Source organism: Brassica napus, chromosome C3 (assembly GCF_020379485.1).
Source record: "Brassica napus cultivar Da-Ae chromosome C3, Da-Ae, whole genome shotgun sequence".
NCBI lineage: Eukaryota > Viridiplantae > Streptophyta > Magnoliopsida > Brassicales > Brassicaceae > Brassica > Brassica napus.
The window spans coordinates 70,263,898-70,278,475 of record NC_063446.1 but is presented as its reverse complement, the minus strand read 5'-3'; the positions used below and the strand labels follow the sequence as shown (position 1 = coordinate 70,278,475).

Here is a 14,578-nt window from a genome sequence, read left to right as displayed (position 1 = left end):
CTATGGTCGTTGTGTTTCTAGCTGTATCGTTGCAGGTTTCGGATTTTTGCAAGGTGTTAGATGCGGCTGCCATTCATCTCGTCTTTTCTCTTGAGCTAGTCCTGTGTTGAGTGTAGATAACTCATACACGTATTGGATCAAGGTTTTAATTGTCTAAGGATCTCGCTTGGTTCGTGTCATTAAGTGTCGTCGGTTTTTGCTGGGTTTGTGCTGAGGATAAGTGTCGTCAGTCTCTGTTGGGTTCGTGCCGAGAGCTTCCTTAGTGTGCTCAGAGCGTCGTTGGGAGACAGTCTCTGCTGGGTTCGTGCCGAGAGCTTCCTTAGTGGCTCAGAGCGTCGTCGGGAGACAGTCTCTACTGGGTTTGTGCCGAGAGTTTCCTTAGTGTACTAAGAGCGCTGTCGGGAGACCAGAGTTCGTACTTTGAAGCGTTGTCGGGAAACTAGGGTTCGTGTTTATTGACGTCGTCAAATTTTCTAGTCGCTTTAGCGGTTGTTGATCAAATCTTTTAGTAAAATGTTTTGGCATCTAAATCCTAACATGTTCTTTATGTCTTTTTTTTTCCACATTTTTTTGGACTTGGACAACTTTATAGTTTTTTCATTTTCACTAATGAATATTTACCTTTTAGCAAAAAAATAAAAATAAAAAGGTAGGAGATTCAACCAATGCAAAGGACAGTGAAAAAAATCGAAAATAAATGTAAACTGAAGCCCGGTCGATAACAACTACAAGTCGTACTCTTCATCTTCTTCTCCACCACCACTCATACAAACATTTGACCGTTTGCTTTTTCTTCAAACGTCTCTCTCTCTGTCTCTCCTCCTCAGCTTATTTTCATTGACTGTAACACCTGAAAGTTTTGTTTTTCTTCTCTCTCTCTAAATAAAAATCAAAATTGTATAATATTTTTTGATTCGGGTCCCTCATATGAAGAAAAGTATAAACAAATGTGTAAAGGGTTTTTGATTGATAGTTTGAGTTCTCGACTTCACGGTGAACTGTACACAATCATAATTTAAGACAAAAGAACATAAACTCTAAGACACAAAGAAACTTCTTTTGTGTCTTTAATTAATGTTCTGTTGCGTTTAGTTACATGTTGGAATCTGATATTATTGTTCTTAGTTCTTGTAGTTTCCCTCAACACTTAATCTGAGCTTTAATCGAAATGGGATGTCCTAATACAAAGTTAGGTAGTGACGACGATGAACCTGTTAAGATCTGCAAAGACAAGAAACGTTTCATCAAACAAGCAGTTGATCATAGGACCTGATGAGGACCTCAAGTCATCATCAGAAAATGAGAAAGGAACCAGGAGTAAATCAGTGAAGAACATGAAGCTGAGGAAAACTAAAGAAGCCAACCAGGCCTCGTGGTCTGGTGGTAAAGGAACCTCGGCTGAGGTGCCCGCCATCACGACTTCGAACCCCGGCCACAGCGGATTTAACATCTCTTCCGCTGGGGCGCTGGACCCCCTACGGGGGGATAGTTGGGACTGTGGCTGCCCAGATACCAGAGTTATCAACAAAAAAAAAAAAAAAAAAAAAACTAAAGAAGCCAACCAGGACATAGGTGCATTCAAAGAAGGATATCTTTGCAACTATGAGGAATTTGACCGTGAAACAACTTGCTATAGATTCTCAACTCAACCAGAGCACGCGGCGAATTGGTTTCATACTAAAAGGAGTAATGCTTTAGGAGATATATCATTTACAAGTCAGGCGACCTACACTGCATCCGAACTGGTTCTATTTAAGGAAAATAATTCTTTGCTTAAGGAGTGTGCAACTCAAACTCACGTGTGGAAACCAGGAGATAAATCATTACATCTAAGACCACTTGGAGAGTTCATACCATGCACTAAACCTAGCCAGATTCTTCACCATCTCAACTTGCCATTTTTGGAGCCAATTTTCTTTAAATCCCAACGGCTAGTTTTCTACACTCTTGGCTGTGATTTGGCTATTTTTTTCATCAACCAGAAGCTCCCCAAGGTTCCTAGGATCTTTCCAAAGTTGTCCAGATACAAGCAGCTCCACACATTTCCCATTTTGGCTCAGATTCTCTCATTAAGGCCTAACGGCTAGATTTCTTAATTTCAGCATGTTTTCTCATTTTACTTAGCTTTCTAAATCATTGTACTGAACCTATATAAGCACATTAGTTATATATTGTAAGGACGAATCTTTTACCTAAGAAATAATAAACTTTTCAATTTCTTTTCTTCAAAGTCTTTGTGTCTTTGAGTTATCTTGATCATCAAGCCTTGTGTGGATTCACTTGTCTTATTGATTGGCGAATTAGAGTGCTTGTGGATTCAAGTATTCTCTTTCGTGGTTGATTGTGGAATCAGTCAACAAACCGTTCCATCAGTATCATCATCAACTCTTCCATCAAACCGGGTTCATTGGAGTCGATTAGATCAGACCATTGAAACCAGCTTTGCTTCTTCTCGCATTGCTTATATCCAGTCTCTAAGAAACGTTTCAGACGCTCTACGCGCGTAATTACGTACAAGAAGACGAGCCACATGAGTTCATTTAGTCAGAACTATAAGTCAGTTACTTGAGCCAAGTGGAAGCAGACGTGTTCAGGTTCAAGAGACATCACCTGATGAGACTTACAAGGCTGAAACTTATGGAGCATATAGTTTCTTAGGAACATGCTGTCCTTATATACAACCTCCTTCGCCGCATAACTCTCAGTGGGACTTCTTTTGGAACCAATTCGCGCCAATGGACTATAACGGATATAATTATGATAATAACCAGAGTGGTATGGACGATGAGATGAGTCGAGTTGTGAGGAAGAAAGGATCTCTGATCTTGAAGAAGAAGATGATCATCATCATAACATGAAAGCATCAGAAGATTGTGAAATGAATCAAGAATATGAAGTAGAACATGTTACTGAGGAGTTCACATACAGTCAAATAAAAAGCTGAGAATGAGAGGGACGTGAAACATTGAGGTTACAACAAATGATTCAAAAGGAGAAGAGACACATGGCTACACTGTGAATTTAAACAGAAGGCCAACGAGCATGGGAGAAGTTATTAAGGATCTTGAAGATCAGTTTGCCACCATCCATATGTACCTCTGCTAATGAAGTCTCAGGTTTACTGGAAGCTAGTAAAGTGCAATACGCAATCTATAATGACCAACTCAGCGGTAAGATTATATAATCATCTTTGGTTTATAATGACTAAACGGTTCTGAATCTCTTTTCTAATTGCAGCCAAGAAAATGCTGAATCCGGTAGCTTTGTTCTCATCAACATCCTCTTTCTCCTCCTCATCAAGATTCTTGATCATCTCTCAAAGCAGCAGTAGTGATTTTTCAGAAGAGTCTTGTATGATATCTGGTAGTCATCAATCTACGTTGGACCGTGTGGGAGAAGAAACTCTATGATGAAGTCAAGGTAATGTAATAACTTGTAACAGAGGTTTCAGTTCACACTCTTTCTCTGACTAAGCTTAGATGCTTGTGATGACAGTCAGGAGAACGTGTAAGGATTGCATATGAGAAGAAACGTTTAGTTCTAAGGAACCATGAAGCGAAAAGAGATGACTCTTCCGCAGTTGGTAAAACAAGAGCTATAGTCAGAGATCTACACACTCATTTGAAGGTTTCTATACACTCAATAGAGTCTGTCTCTTCAAGGATCGAGTCTCTTCGCGACCAAGAACTGCTTCCACAGATTCTTAAGCTTCTTCAAGGGTACGGTGTGGCTTTGATACGTCTCTCTTTTACTTGTAATTAACACTGATGATAATAACGTTTTACAGATTAGCTAGGATGTGGAAAGTGATGGCAGAGTGTCACCAGATACAAAAGCGAACGTTGGAAGAAGCCAAGTTATTTGTAAGAGAATTTAGCTTAGGTTACTTAGGTTCCAAGTTAGTCTTAGATCTAGGTTTTAAACTGAAAGCAATGACACAGTCAATTTAACGAGTTCCCGGCCCTTGGCACGGTACATCTCGTGGGAGAACTTCTACTCCCAAACTTCATTAGATCAAAGAGACTCTAGAAACACCAAAGTAGTGTTCTAAATAGTTTGTTACACAAGTATCAAATACTCTTCACAAGAGAATACAACAAAGTCCTTAGATCAACTAGACTTAGGCCTAAGCTATTGATCTTGTATTGTTGTCTCCTTCCCCTTGCACTTCACCTTGATCTGAATACTTGTTGCTGTCTGCTATGTAACAACCCTCTTGTATTGTGCGGCTTAACCTAATCAACATACTCACGTTATGTTTATATGTGACAAGGTGTTTCAGCTGGAGTGGGCCTGCGTGTTCTTGGCCCAAGTCACATCAGCATTGATTCTGGCCCATCTGTCATGCCGAAGCCCAAGCTATGTTCACAAATCTCCACCAGCTTGGTTAAGGCCCGATCCTGGCCCACCTCGATGAACCCTTGTGCCGACAGCCTCACGCCTTGGTCTCTTTTGTCTTCTTGCGAAAGAAAGACATCAGTCTCTACTCTCTCTCTCTCTCTCGCCGTCTCTCTTCTCGCGAACCTCCACCAGAGAAATGGTCTTGGCTCAGATTTCCGAGAGATCTCGATCAGCTCAGTTGTACCGACGTCCCTCTGCTCCTCTGTTATCTCCAGGTACATCTGATCTCCATTTTAGCTTTGAGATTAGGGTCTTCTGTAAAGAAAGCCGAGAGCTTTCTTGGGAATTTCACTGATCCTTTACTTCCTTGTGTCTTGCATGTCTTCTCCGACATGATTCCGGCTCTTACTCGAGCTCCACTGTCACGCTCCACCTCTTCTGTGAACCGAGGTATGAACTGACAAGTCCTCATCCCTCTACGTGTTTTCGATTTACTCTGATCTGTTCCATCTGACGTTTCAGGGCACCCTCACGTATGACGGCCCTAGTACGACCCTGATGATTCTGTATCTTGATCTGAGTACTCTGCTTTAGCTCGGTGAGCTCTAAACGCGTTGCTTCCCTGCTTCTTATCAACAGAACTTCTCAACAACTCCTTTTGTTTCTTGTAGCTCGTTGTGGTTTAGAAAAGCACTTTGAAGAAATGGTTGGTGACGACATTCCTAACACCAAACCCGTGACTGGTTGGTGTTGTTTGGTGAACTCCTCCACCTGAACCGAGCACTCTTCTCGATTTTACTTCTGCTCCAGGTAACATCTCCTGTCTCTTGTCACGATACTTTTGGCCATCAATTGACTCCTCCTTCGTATTCACTAACATGCGTTTGTTACTTGTGATCTACGAGGGTGAAGTTTAGACAACCATAGTCACCTGGAGCCTCTTCCTATCTCATCAGTGGACATTCAAAAGTTCACAGCAAAGCTGGAACTTCTGACCAGGTACTCTCTTCGTTAGGAAATCTGCAGGATTAGCATTTGTATGAATCTTGTGTAGAACTATGTCTCCTGCTTCCACTAGGTCTCGAATGAAGTTGAACTTGGTAGCTATGTGCTTAGTCTTCTCGTGATTGACTGGATTTCTTGCTAGAGCTAGGGCACTTTGAGAATCGCAGTATAGTTTGATTCCCTGTTGTTTGAATCCTAGCTCTGCGCATATCTCTTTTAGCCACATTGCTTCTTTAGCTGCTTCATTCATAGCCATATATTCGGCCTCTGTGGTTGAAAGTGCAACAACTGATTGTAGAAATGATTTCCATGAAGCTGTATTGCCTGCAAACTTGAAAACATAACCTGTAACTGAGCGTCATCTGTCCATGTCTGTTGCATAGTCTGAGTCTGAATAGCCTTCAACTTCTAGTGTAGAATGCTTTCTGAATGTTAGAGATGAGTTCATTGCTTCCTTTAAGTATCGTAGAACCCACTTGACTGCTGACCAGTGGTCCCTTTCTGGTTTACTCATGAAGCGACAAACATAGCCTACTGCAAATTCTAGGTCGGGCCTCGACCCGACCATTGCATACATTAGGCTTCCTACGGCACTGGCATATGGAATCCTTTCCATATGTGCTGCCTCTTCTTTCCATTGTTTTTCTGTTAGACTTCGAAGCTTAAACTGAGAAGAGGTGGGAGTGACTACAGCCTTGGCGTCCTGCATTCCAAATGTTTTTATCACTTTTTCAATGTACTTTCTTTGAGACAGAATCAATGTTCCTTTCTTTCTATCTCTGATGATGTCCATTCCCAGTATTCTGGATGCTTTTCCCATATCTTTCATCTCAAACTCTCCACTCATCTTTTCTTTAAGATCCTTGATCACTTTCTTGTTTCCTGAAGCAATCAACATGTCGTCGACATAGAGGAGCAGGTAGATGGCTTTGTCGGTTTTAACGTCTCTCATATAGACACATAGATCTTTACTGCAACGCTCAAATAGCTGATCCTTCATGAAGCTGTTGAACCGATGGTTCCATCTTCTTGGAGACTGCTTCAAACCATACAGAGACTTTCTCAGCAAGCACACTTTGTTCTCTGTTCCTGGTTTTATAAAGCCTTCAGGCTGTTCCATTAAGATTCTTTCCTCCAAGCTTCCATGTAGAAAAGCTGTTTTCACATCCATCTGCTCGAGTTCTAAGTATAGATTCACCACAATGCTAAGCATTAGCCTGATGGAAACATGTTTTACCACTGGAGAGAAGATCTCATTGTAGTCGACTCCTTCTCTTTGTGAATATCCTTTGGCAACTAATCTGCCCTTGTATCGTTCATCCTCAACTCCTGGGATTCCTAGCTTTAGCTTGAATAGCCATCTGCATCCCACAAGCTTTGCCTTTTCAGGCTTATCAATCAGATCCCAGGTTCTATTCTTTCTGTGAGACTCCATTTCTTCTTCTGCAGCGTGCTTCCATTGCTTACTTTCACGACTTCTCATTGCTTCTGCATAGGATTTTGGTTCCTGAACTTCCAAATCATCAATCACATTAAGCGCATAAGCCATAAAGTTCCCATCCTCATATCGAGATGGTGGTCTCACGTTCTGTCTCCTTTCTCTATCTCGTGCTAGAACGTAGGTGTCAAGAGTTTCAGTGTCACCACTTTCACTCTCAACCTCGTGATCTTGTTCTTCGTCACTAGAGCTGTTAGAGCTAGACGATGATTCTTCTCCACCTTGATCAGATGTGCCTTCGGATTCGACAGAAGGAGAAGGCCCTCTGATCAAATCATCACTGAAAGAAACCTTCTTCTTAGCTCATTTTTCTTTCTTAGTCACTTCTGTGCTTTCTTTTCCTTTAGCAACAGTGTGTTTGTACAGCTCATCCTCGTTGAAGACAACGTTTCTGCTTGTTCTGCATCTGCCTTCCTCCTCTATCCAGACCCTGTAACCTTTAGTGCCCATAGGGTATCCTACGAACACTCCCTTGATGGCTCTAGGTCCCGTTTTGTCCTCGGTTATGTGCACATAAGCAGTGTATCCAAACGTTCTGAGATGTCCCAAATCAAGTTTATAACCTGACCACACTTCTTCAGGCATTTTGAATTCCAGCGTAGAGTTAGGTGATCTATTAATCAAATAAATCGCAGTAGATGCAGCTTCTGCCCAGAAGCTTTGGTCCAAGCCAGATTCGGCTAACATACATCTCACCTTATCCATAATTGTTCTGTTCATTCTTTCTGAAACTCTATTCTGCTGCGGAGTGTAAGTGCAGGTTCTGTGCCTCTTAATCCCAGCCTTCTTGCAGTAATCATCAAACTATTTATTACAGAACTCCAAACCATTGTCTGTCCTTAAACACTTGATTTTCTTCTCTGTTTTAGTTTCAACTTCAGCCTTCCATTCTCTGAACTTAGAAAATACCTCATCCTTAGTCTTCAGAAAATAAATCCAGACCTTTTTTGAAAAATCATCAATAAAAGTGACGAAATACTTAGCTCCAGCAAGGCTGTCTGGTGTACAAGGAGAACCCCATAAGTCAGAATGAACATACTCCAGAATTCCATTAGTCACATGTTTAGCTTTGGGAAAGCTTTGCTTATGTGACTTCCCAATGATACAATGTTCACAGATATCCAGCGTCTTAACATCCTTATCGACAATAAATCACCTTTTGACAAGTTCTGACATGTTATTAAGACTCATATGACCGAGGCGTGAATGCTAAACATTAGTCATATTCTTCTCTGCTCTGGATAGATTAGCTTCTCCTCTTAAAATTGTTCCTTGAAAATAATACAATCCCAGGTGACACCGTCCAGACAGAACTCTTTTATCATCCTTGAAGAAATAAACTGTGAGATCTCTTCCTTCATATCGACATCCTGCTGTTTCCAACATTCCATAAGAAATTAAATTCCTGCTCATGTCTGGCATGTATCTAACTCCTGTTAAGATAACCAAAGAACCGTCTGGATTTAGAATTTTAATTTTCCCAATTCCCTGAATGTTGTTATGAGTGTTGTTCGCCATCAACACTTTGCCTCCCTTAAATTCTTCCAAATCAAATAAGAAGCTCTTATCAGGTGTGATATGAAATGAGCATCCTGAGTCCATCACCCACTCGTCCTTAGTGTATTGAGTGCTGACTGTGAGTATTAGAGGTTGCTTTTCCTCTTCTGCTACATTCGCCGAGTCTTGCGACTTGGCTGATCTCCTTTCAGGGCAATCACGCTTCCAATGACCTTCCTTTCCACATACAAAATATCCCTTAGTGTTTTTGTTGTTCCTGGAACGAGACTTGGATCTCCCATGTCGACTCTGAGATCTACCTTTGTATGTCTTTCCATTGCCCTTTCCGGACCTTTGTTCTGATCTGCCTCTGTCTACAAGCAGACCTTCTCCACCTGACCTGATGAACTTACCACTCTCGATCAACTCTCTTTCTTTAGACTTTGCAGCACCAGTAACCTCAGCTAGGCTCAGTGTGTCTCTCCCATACTTGAGAGTCTCCTTGAGTTGATCATATTTAGCAGGTAGAGAAATTAACAGTAAAATAGCTTGAACTTCCTCTGATACTTGAACTTGCAGATTGTTTAAGTCTGCTACAAGTTTTAGGAAGTCATCAACATTCTCATCAATAGATTTTGAGTCAACCATCTTGAAAGTGTAGAACCTGAGTTGTAGATAAATCCTGTTGGGTAGGGAAGTCTCTGTGTAGAGATTATTCAGTGTACTCCACATTGCAGCAGCAGTCTCACAATGTTGAATTTTCCTTAGTACCATATTCCCAACATTCAGCACAATCAGGTCTTTGGCCTTTTCTGATTTCTCAAATTTTGCAGGGTCTATCGCAGGTGCAGGGTCAACAATTCCAGCCAGTCCCTTTCCCGAGTCCTTCATGGCAGACTCAGGTTCATCTTTTGCGTCTGATCCCTCCTTTAGAAGCTTCTCGTCAGTGAGAATGGACTTAAGCCCAAGCACTCCAAAGTGAGCAAGCATCCTCACCTTCCACAGGGCGAAATCACCATCACCCTCGAACCGGTCAATATCCACACGTTCCTTCGAAGTCACCATTGAACAGGTAATGGATATGACTCTGTCTCTCTCTCCTAAGTAGCTTTAATAACCCGGAAGCTCTGATACCACTTGTAAGAGAATTTAGCTTAGGTTACTTAGGTTCCAAGTTAGTCTTAGATCTAGGTTTTAAACTGAAAGCAATGACACAGTCAATTTAACGAGTTCCCGGCCTTTGGCACGGTAAGTCTCGTGGGAGAACTTCTGCTCCCAAACTTCACTAGATCAAAGAGACTCTAGAAACACCAAAGTAGTGTTCTAAATAGTTTGTTACACAAGTATCAAATACTCTTCACAAGAGAATACAACAAAGTCCTTAGATCAACTAGACTTAGGCCTAAGCTATTGATCTTGTATTGTTGTCTCCTTCCCCTTGCACTTCACCTTGATCTGAATACTTGTTGCTGTCTGCTATGTAACAACCTTCTTGTATTGTGCGGCTTAACCTAATCAACATACTCACGTCATGTTTATATGTGACTAGGTGTTTCAGCTGGAATGGGCCTGCGTGTTCTTGGCCCAAGTCACATCAGCATTGCTTCTGGCCCATCTGTCATGCCGAAGCCCAAGCTATGTTCACATTATTACTTGCTGCAACCATACCCAGTAACCAACATCACAAGAAGATCAACATTGAGAGTAACTCGGTCCGCTTTAAATCTTGTGGCTCAGCTACTAATCTGGAGAGCTTGCTTCCAAGCATGGACCACCTCTCAGAGATCATATGTGTTGTCTTTAACCAGCTGGTTACTCAGATGCGACCCTGACCTAGAGAAAGTCACATCATCAACGTACCATCACCTGTCTTTGAAGTCTGCATAGGATGGTCAAGGCTATTCAAAGGGGTTAAACGAGAAGCATGTGGTAGACAAACTCGGTTTCTTTGCTTCTATGATGAGTTAAATATTTTCTCTAAAGGTTAAAGAGGAATCATATTCAGGAAGAACAGAGAGGATGGAGCTTGATGAAGCTGACAAGGTAGAGAAGTTGGCTGAGATTGCAGTTAAAGTAGTCTGCCATGGAATGCCAGTTGCAGTGAGTTCATTAGCTGAGTTTGCAATAACCTCAGATGATGAACTCTCAAAGCTCGTTAACCATCCAGAGGATGCCACATTAGAGCAGCATCAGGAAGCAAACCGGGATGTAAATTGAACCGAGAGAAAATGAATTTGTTAGCCTAAGGCACAAAAGCAGAGGTTTCTTGTAAAGCAAGTAATGTCACCATTCTATCTTGATTGTCTTCCATTATTGGCCAATGTGAAATTTGAATCACTGTTCCAAAAATAGGTTAGGCAGTTACATGATTTCCGGTCTCTTAGCCGAGGTTCTTAACTCATGATTTGACATTTTTTTTATTTTTTTTTACACTTTTCGACTAAGAGACGACTCTTATATCTCTAATTTAAGAGACAGTTCTTAGCTTTTCTTAGTTAAAATCTAAGAAAAGCTAATAATCATCTCTTAACCGAAACTAAGAACCACAATTAAGAGATTGGGGTTAATCATGGTCTTAGGCACTAATACAAGTCATATAAAACGTCTAATGACCGTCTTAATATTTTTTAAACATTTTTTTAATACGATCATGGATAGATCGAGACGTGGGATATAAGAGAAACTAGAGCTTGACCAGCACGTCCGTGCGGGTGTTTGTTTTACGATAGTTATATAAACATTTTAAAACATAATAATTTAATGGTTGCACTTTCACTACTTTATTTTATTGTTGAGACCATATATTGCCTTACCGTATCGTGTTATATATTTCTATTTTTAGAAGAATGTTGTATAAGGTATGTAGTTATAAAAAACAATGTTGGATCTATGTATTAATATACGCGTCAGTCAAATTTATATTAACATTTTTCATATTTTATTGTATGATTTAAACATATTGTTAATTTTACGACGTTTTGGGTAAAATTTAAAATCAGTTACAAATATTTATTAAAAAAAATTGACACTTAAATATTTTAAACATGTTAGAAATTCAATATCTAATTATATAAACAAAACTTGGATAATTACAAACGGGCCATAAAACAATACATGAAAATAGGCTTTAATTCTTTTTACATAGACGAAACTCACTAAAATTTCAACAGATTTGTCTGGAAAAATAATTGATGTTTCACATCTTTAAAAAGTGAAAAACTTTGGTTAGTCACCATTTTCTGTATTTCTCTGTGATTTCCGAATGGGAAAATAGTTATAAGATAAGAGGTGTATATATAAGGTGATTGAATTGATATAAAATATTAATTCATTTGTATTTAATTGTTAGATATGGCGAGACTGTAGAGTTGATTTCGATGGGAATATTCCATTTTTTATCAAACAAATCGATTACAATCTACGTTATAATAGAACAATTGCATCATTCCTGATGCGACACGTCTGCGATATGTGGATCCCACTTTTAAAAAGTGTGAAAAAAATATCAAGTTTGTGCTCGAACCCGGGTTATTGAGATCTAAAGAACAACATTTATACCACTGAGCTAAAGGATTCTTTGTACATTAATGGCTGAAACAAATATATATTTATGAAGGTCGGAAACCTTTGCTTCTTCGGTTTTCTCTTTGGGACCCACACTTATTTATTTTATCTAATGATTTAATAAATACTTTATAACTCACGTTTTGAAATGAGATTCTTTAAAAAAAAAACTCAATAAACCTCTTTGGTCTGTAAGCGTTCTCTTCAATGGAAGTTTAGGGCTTTCAATTTTTAATCATCGGTTCATGACTCATCTAAGAAATACAGATTGACTCTTTGAGTTTCATGAATCAGTTTTTCTTCTTTAGTGTCTACATCTCCCCATCTTTAATAAATTCATCATCGGTTCTTTTATTTTGCCTGATAAATTATGATTGTGTGGTTTTAATTTTCTTTGGTCATCCTTAACTTGCAACCTTTGATCTAACCAAGAAGAAGAAGAAGACATTTGTCGTTCATGATGCCATCGAGGACTCAGCTGAGTCACACAGGAGACATACTATCCGTTGCCTGATTGTTCAAGAAGAGTTTATGTGATGTGAAACATATTTGTTTCTTTTCATCAGTTGCTTTGTTTAATCTTTTTTCCTGCAAATAATGATGGCTCCTGCAAATAATGATGGCTTTGACAGTTCATTCACGGGAGCCAATAAGTAAAAGAAGAAGAAGCCAGTGAGTGTTTGACATTTTCTGTCTTCCTGAGTTTTTTTTTCCATTCATTAAACTTGGATTTTGAAGATTATGTGCCTCACATTCTTTTTATTTTGATGGTTGTTAGGTTAAATGGAGATCATTGAATAAAGAAAATGTTGATGCTCCTGAAGATTTGGAGGGTACTTTATATTTCTTTCTCTGATAATTCTAGCGACATAAATTTGAACCTTACAGAGGGTATATTGCATAGCATCCTAATGATGAGAAAGAGGTGGAGGGAATTGATCTGCACCAGCAACGTTACCTGTGGGAGGGAAGTGACATGGATTACTTATACGACGAGGTAAGCATATCATTAGATGGTTTGCGGTCCATCTTTGAGAGCCGTCGATTGTAAATGTATATCGTTTTGAAGTTGTACGACACGAAGATGTAAAGAATTACTAATCACGATTACCTTACTAGCAGAGTTCTTTTGCACAGCTATTGTCAATGGAATTAACACTGGAAATTGATGGTGCTATATTTCATGTTCCAAATGCTAACGCAAGCTCCAATGTTGATTCTCAGCTTTAACATGCCAAAATCACAATGCAGTGGGTGTTGTAAGGTAATTCAGTAGGCACAAATGTTCAGTTGAAAAAAATTATAAATTGTATTTATGCATCAAACTTATCATCCGTAACATAATAATATGCTTTTTCTGTGCTAAGAACTGTTTGTAAATAAATATCTCGGATGTATATGACTGCTTAGTTTGTTACTTTTGACAGTGAAATCACTAAGGTTGCAATGTGTCAGGACAGCAAAAGCATCTCAGCTGATGGTTAGCTTTATAATTTCGTTGGTTTCTTTTTCCTATTATGTTGGATGGATTATTTTAGCTAACAAATATCGCAACAGAGCGCTGGCAATAACTCTAATAGATTTATATATACATTTAGAATTGGAAGTTTGGTGAGAACAGGAAAAAGTACTTCTGTCACGCTATTGGACAGTTATACGTCATTTCAAGAGAATTGATTTCTTATATTTCCCATAATCAGTAAGATTTTAACTGTTTTGTCTACTTTGTATTCATACCTCATTCTCCATCTAACTTCTCGATGCTACTATATAATGATCAAGTCATTTTCTGCACTAATAGGCAAATGGGGATGTTACGTTGGGTGCTTGGTTTATTGGGCTTGGCTATACAAAGTCTGTTGTGACTCTAAAACTTTTACCCCATTTAACATTGATTCTGGTTCTTGGGAGAATTGCAGATTGTGAATGAAAGGCACAAGCAGGGAACATATGTGTAGCTGCGTTCGACTCCACATGTAGCGGTATCTGCAGATCTGCTGATCCCATTGTGGAGGTTAACATGCAATGTGTTGACCTGGAAATCATTATTTGGAAGCTACATTTCGAAGCATTTCCTCAAAATATAAATAGACCATAGACAGAGTTTGATATTTATAATACTCAGTGATCATGGAGTCTGCAGAAAACAGTCATTTTGCATATTCTATATGGAACTAAGAGATATGTCCTTTGTTTGATGATTGTATTATGATAGCTACTAACATAGGAGATGACTAGAGAAATGAGTATGAAACTCTTATATGGGTAGCTTTTGTAAACACATTTGGGTTTATTAACAGTTGTGACAAGCAATTATGTTTATAGTACATGAAACCCGCCGCAGCATCAATAACAAATGCGTTTTTTGTTGTTTGATATTGAAATAGCTTATGGGTTTTCTAAATCAATATAATTGATTTGACTAAAGCTATCTTGGATGACAAAAAGAAGGATTACAAATTTAATAACTTCTACTTTAGACTTTAATTTCAACTAAATTATAATCAGTCTTTTATCCATATCATCTTAGTTATAACCTATAAGGATTTATTAGAATAAATAAACAGTTTCAACAATATTTAATATGTGATTTAATAAACAAAAGAACATGTAGGATTTTTAGGATTTAAAGAGATCGGAGATAATAGTTAATGAATATGAAAAGAATACGAA

General features: G+C 39.0%; 1 pseudogene; it reads left to right on the top strand.

Annotated features, from left to right (window-relative positions):
* Positions 1-206: 206 nt before the first annotated feature.
* On the top strand, positions 207-6,219 carry LOC111203887 (annotated as a pseudogene).
* Positions 6,220-14,578: the final 8,359 nt, after the last annotated feature.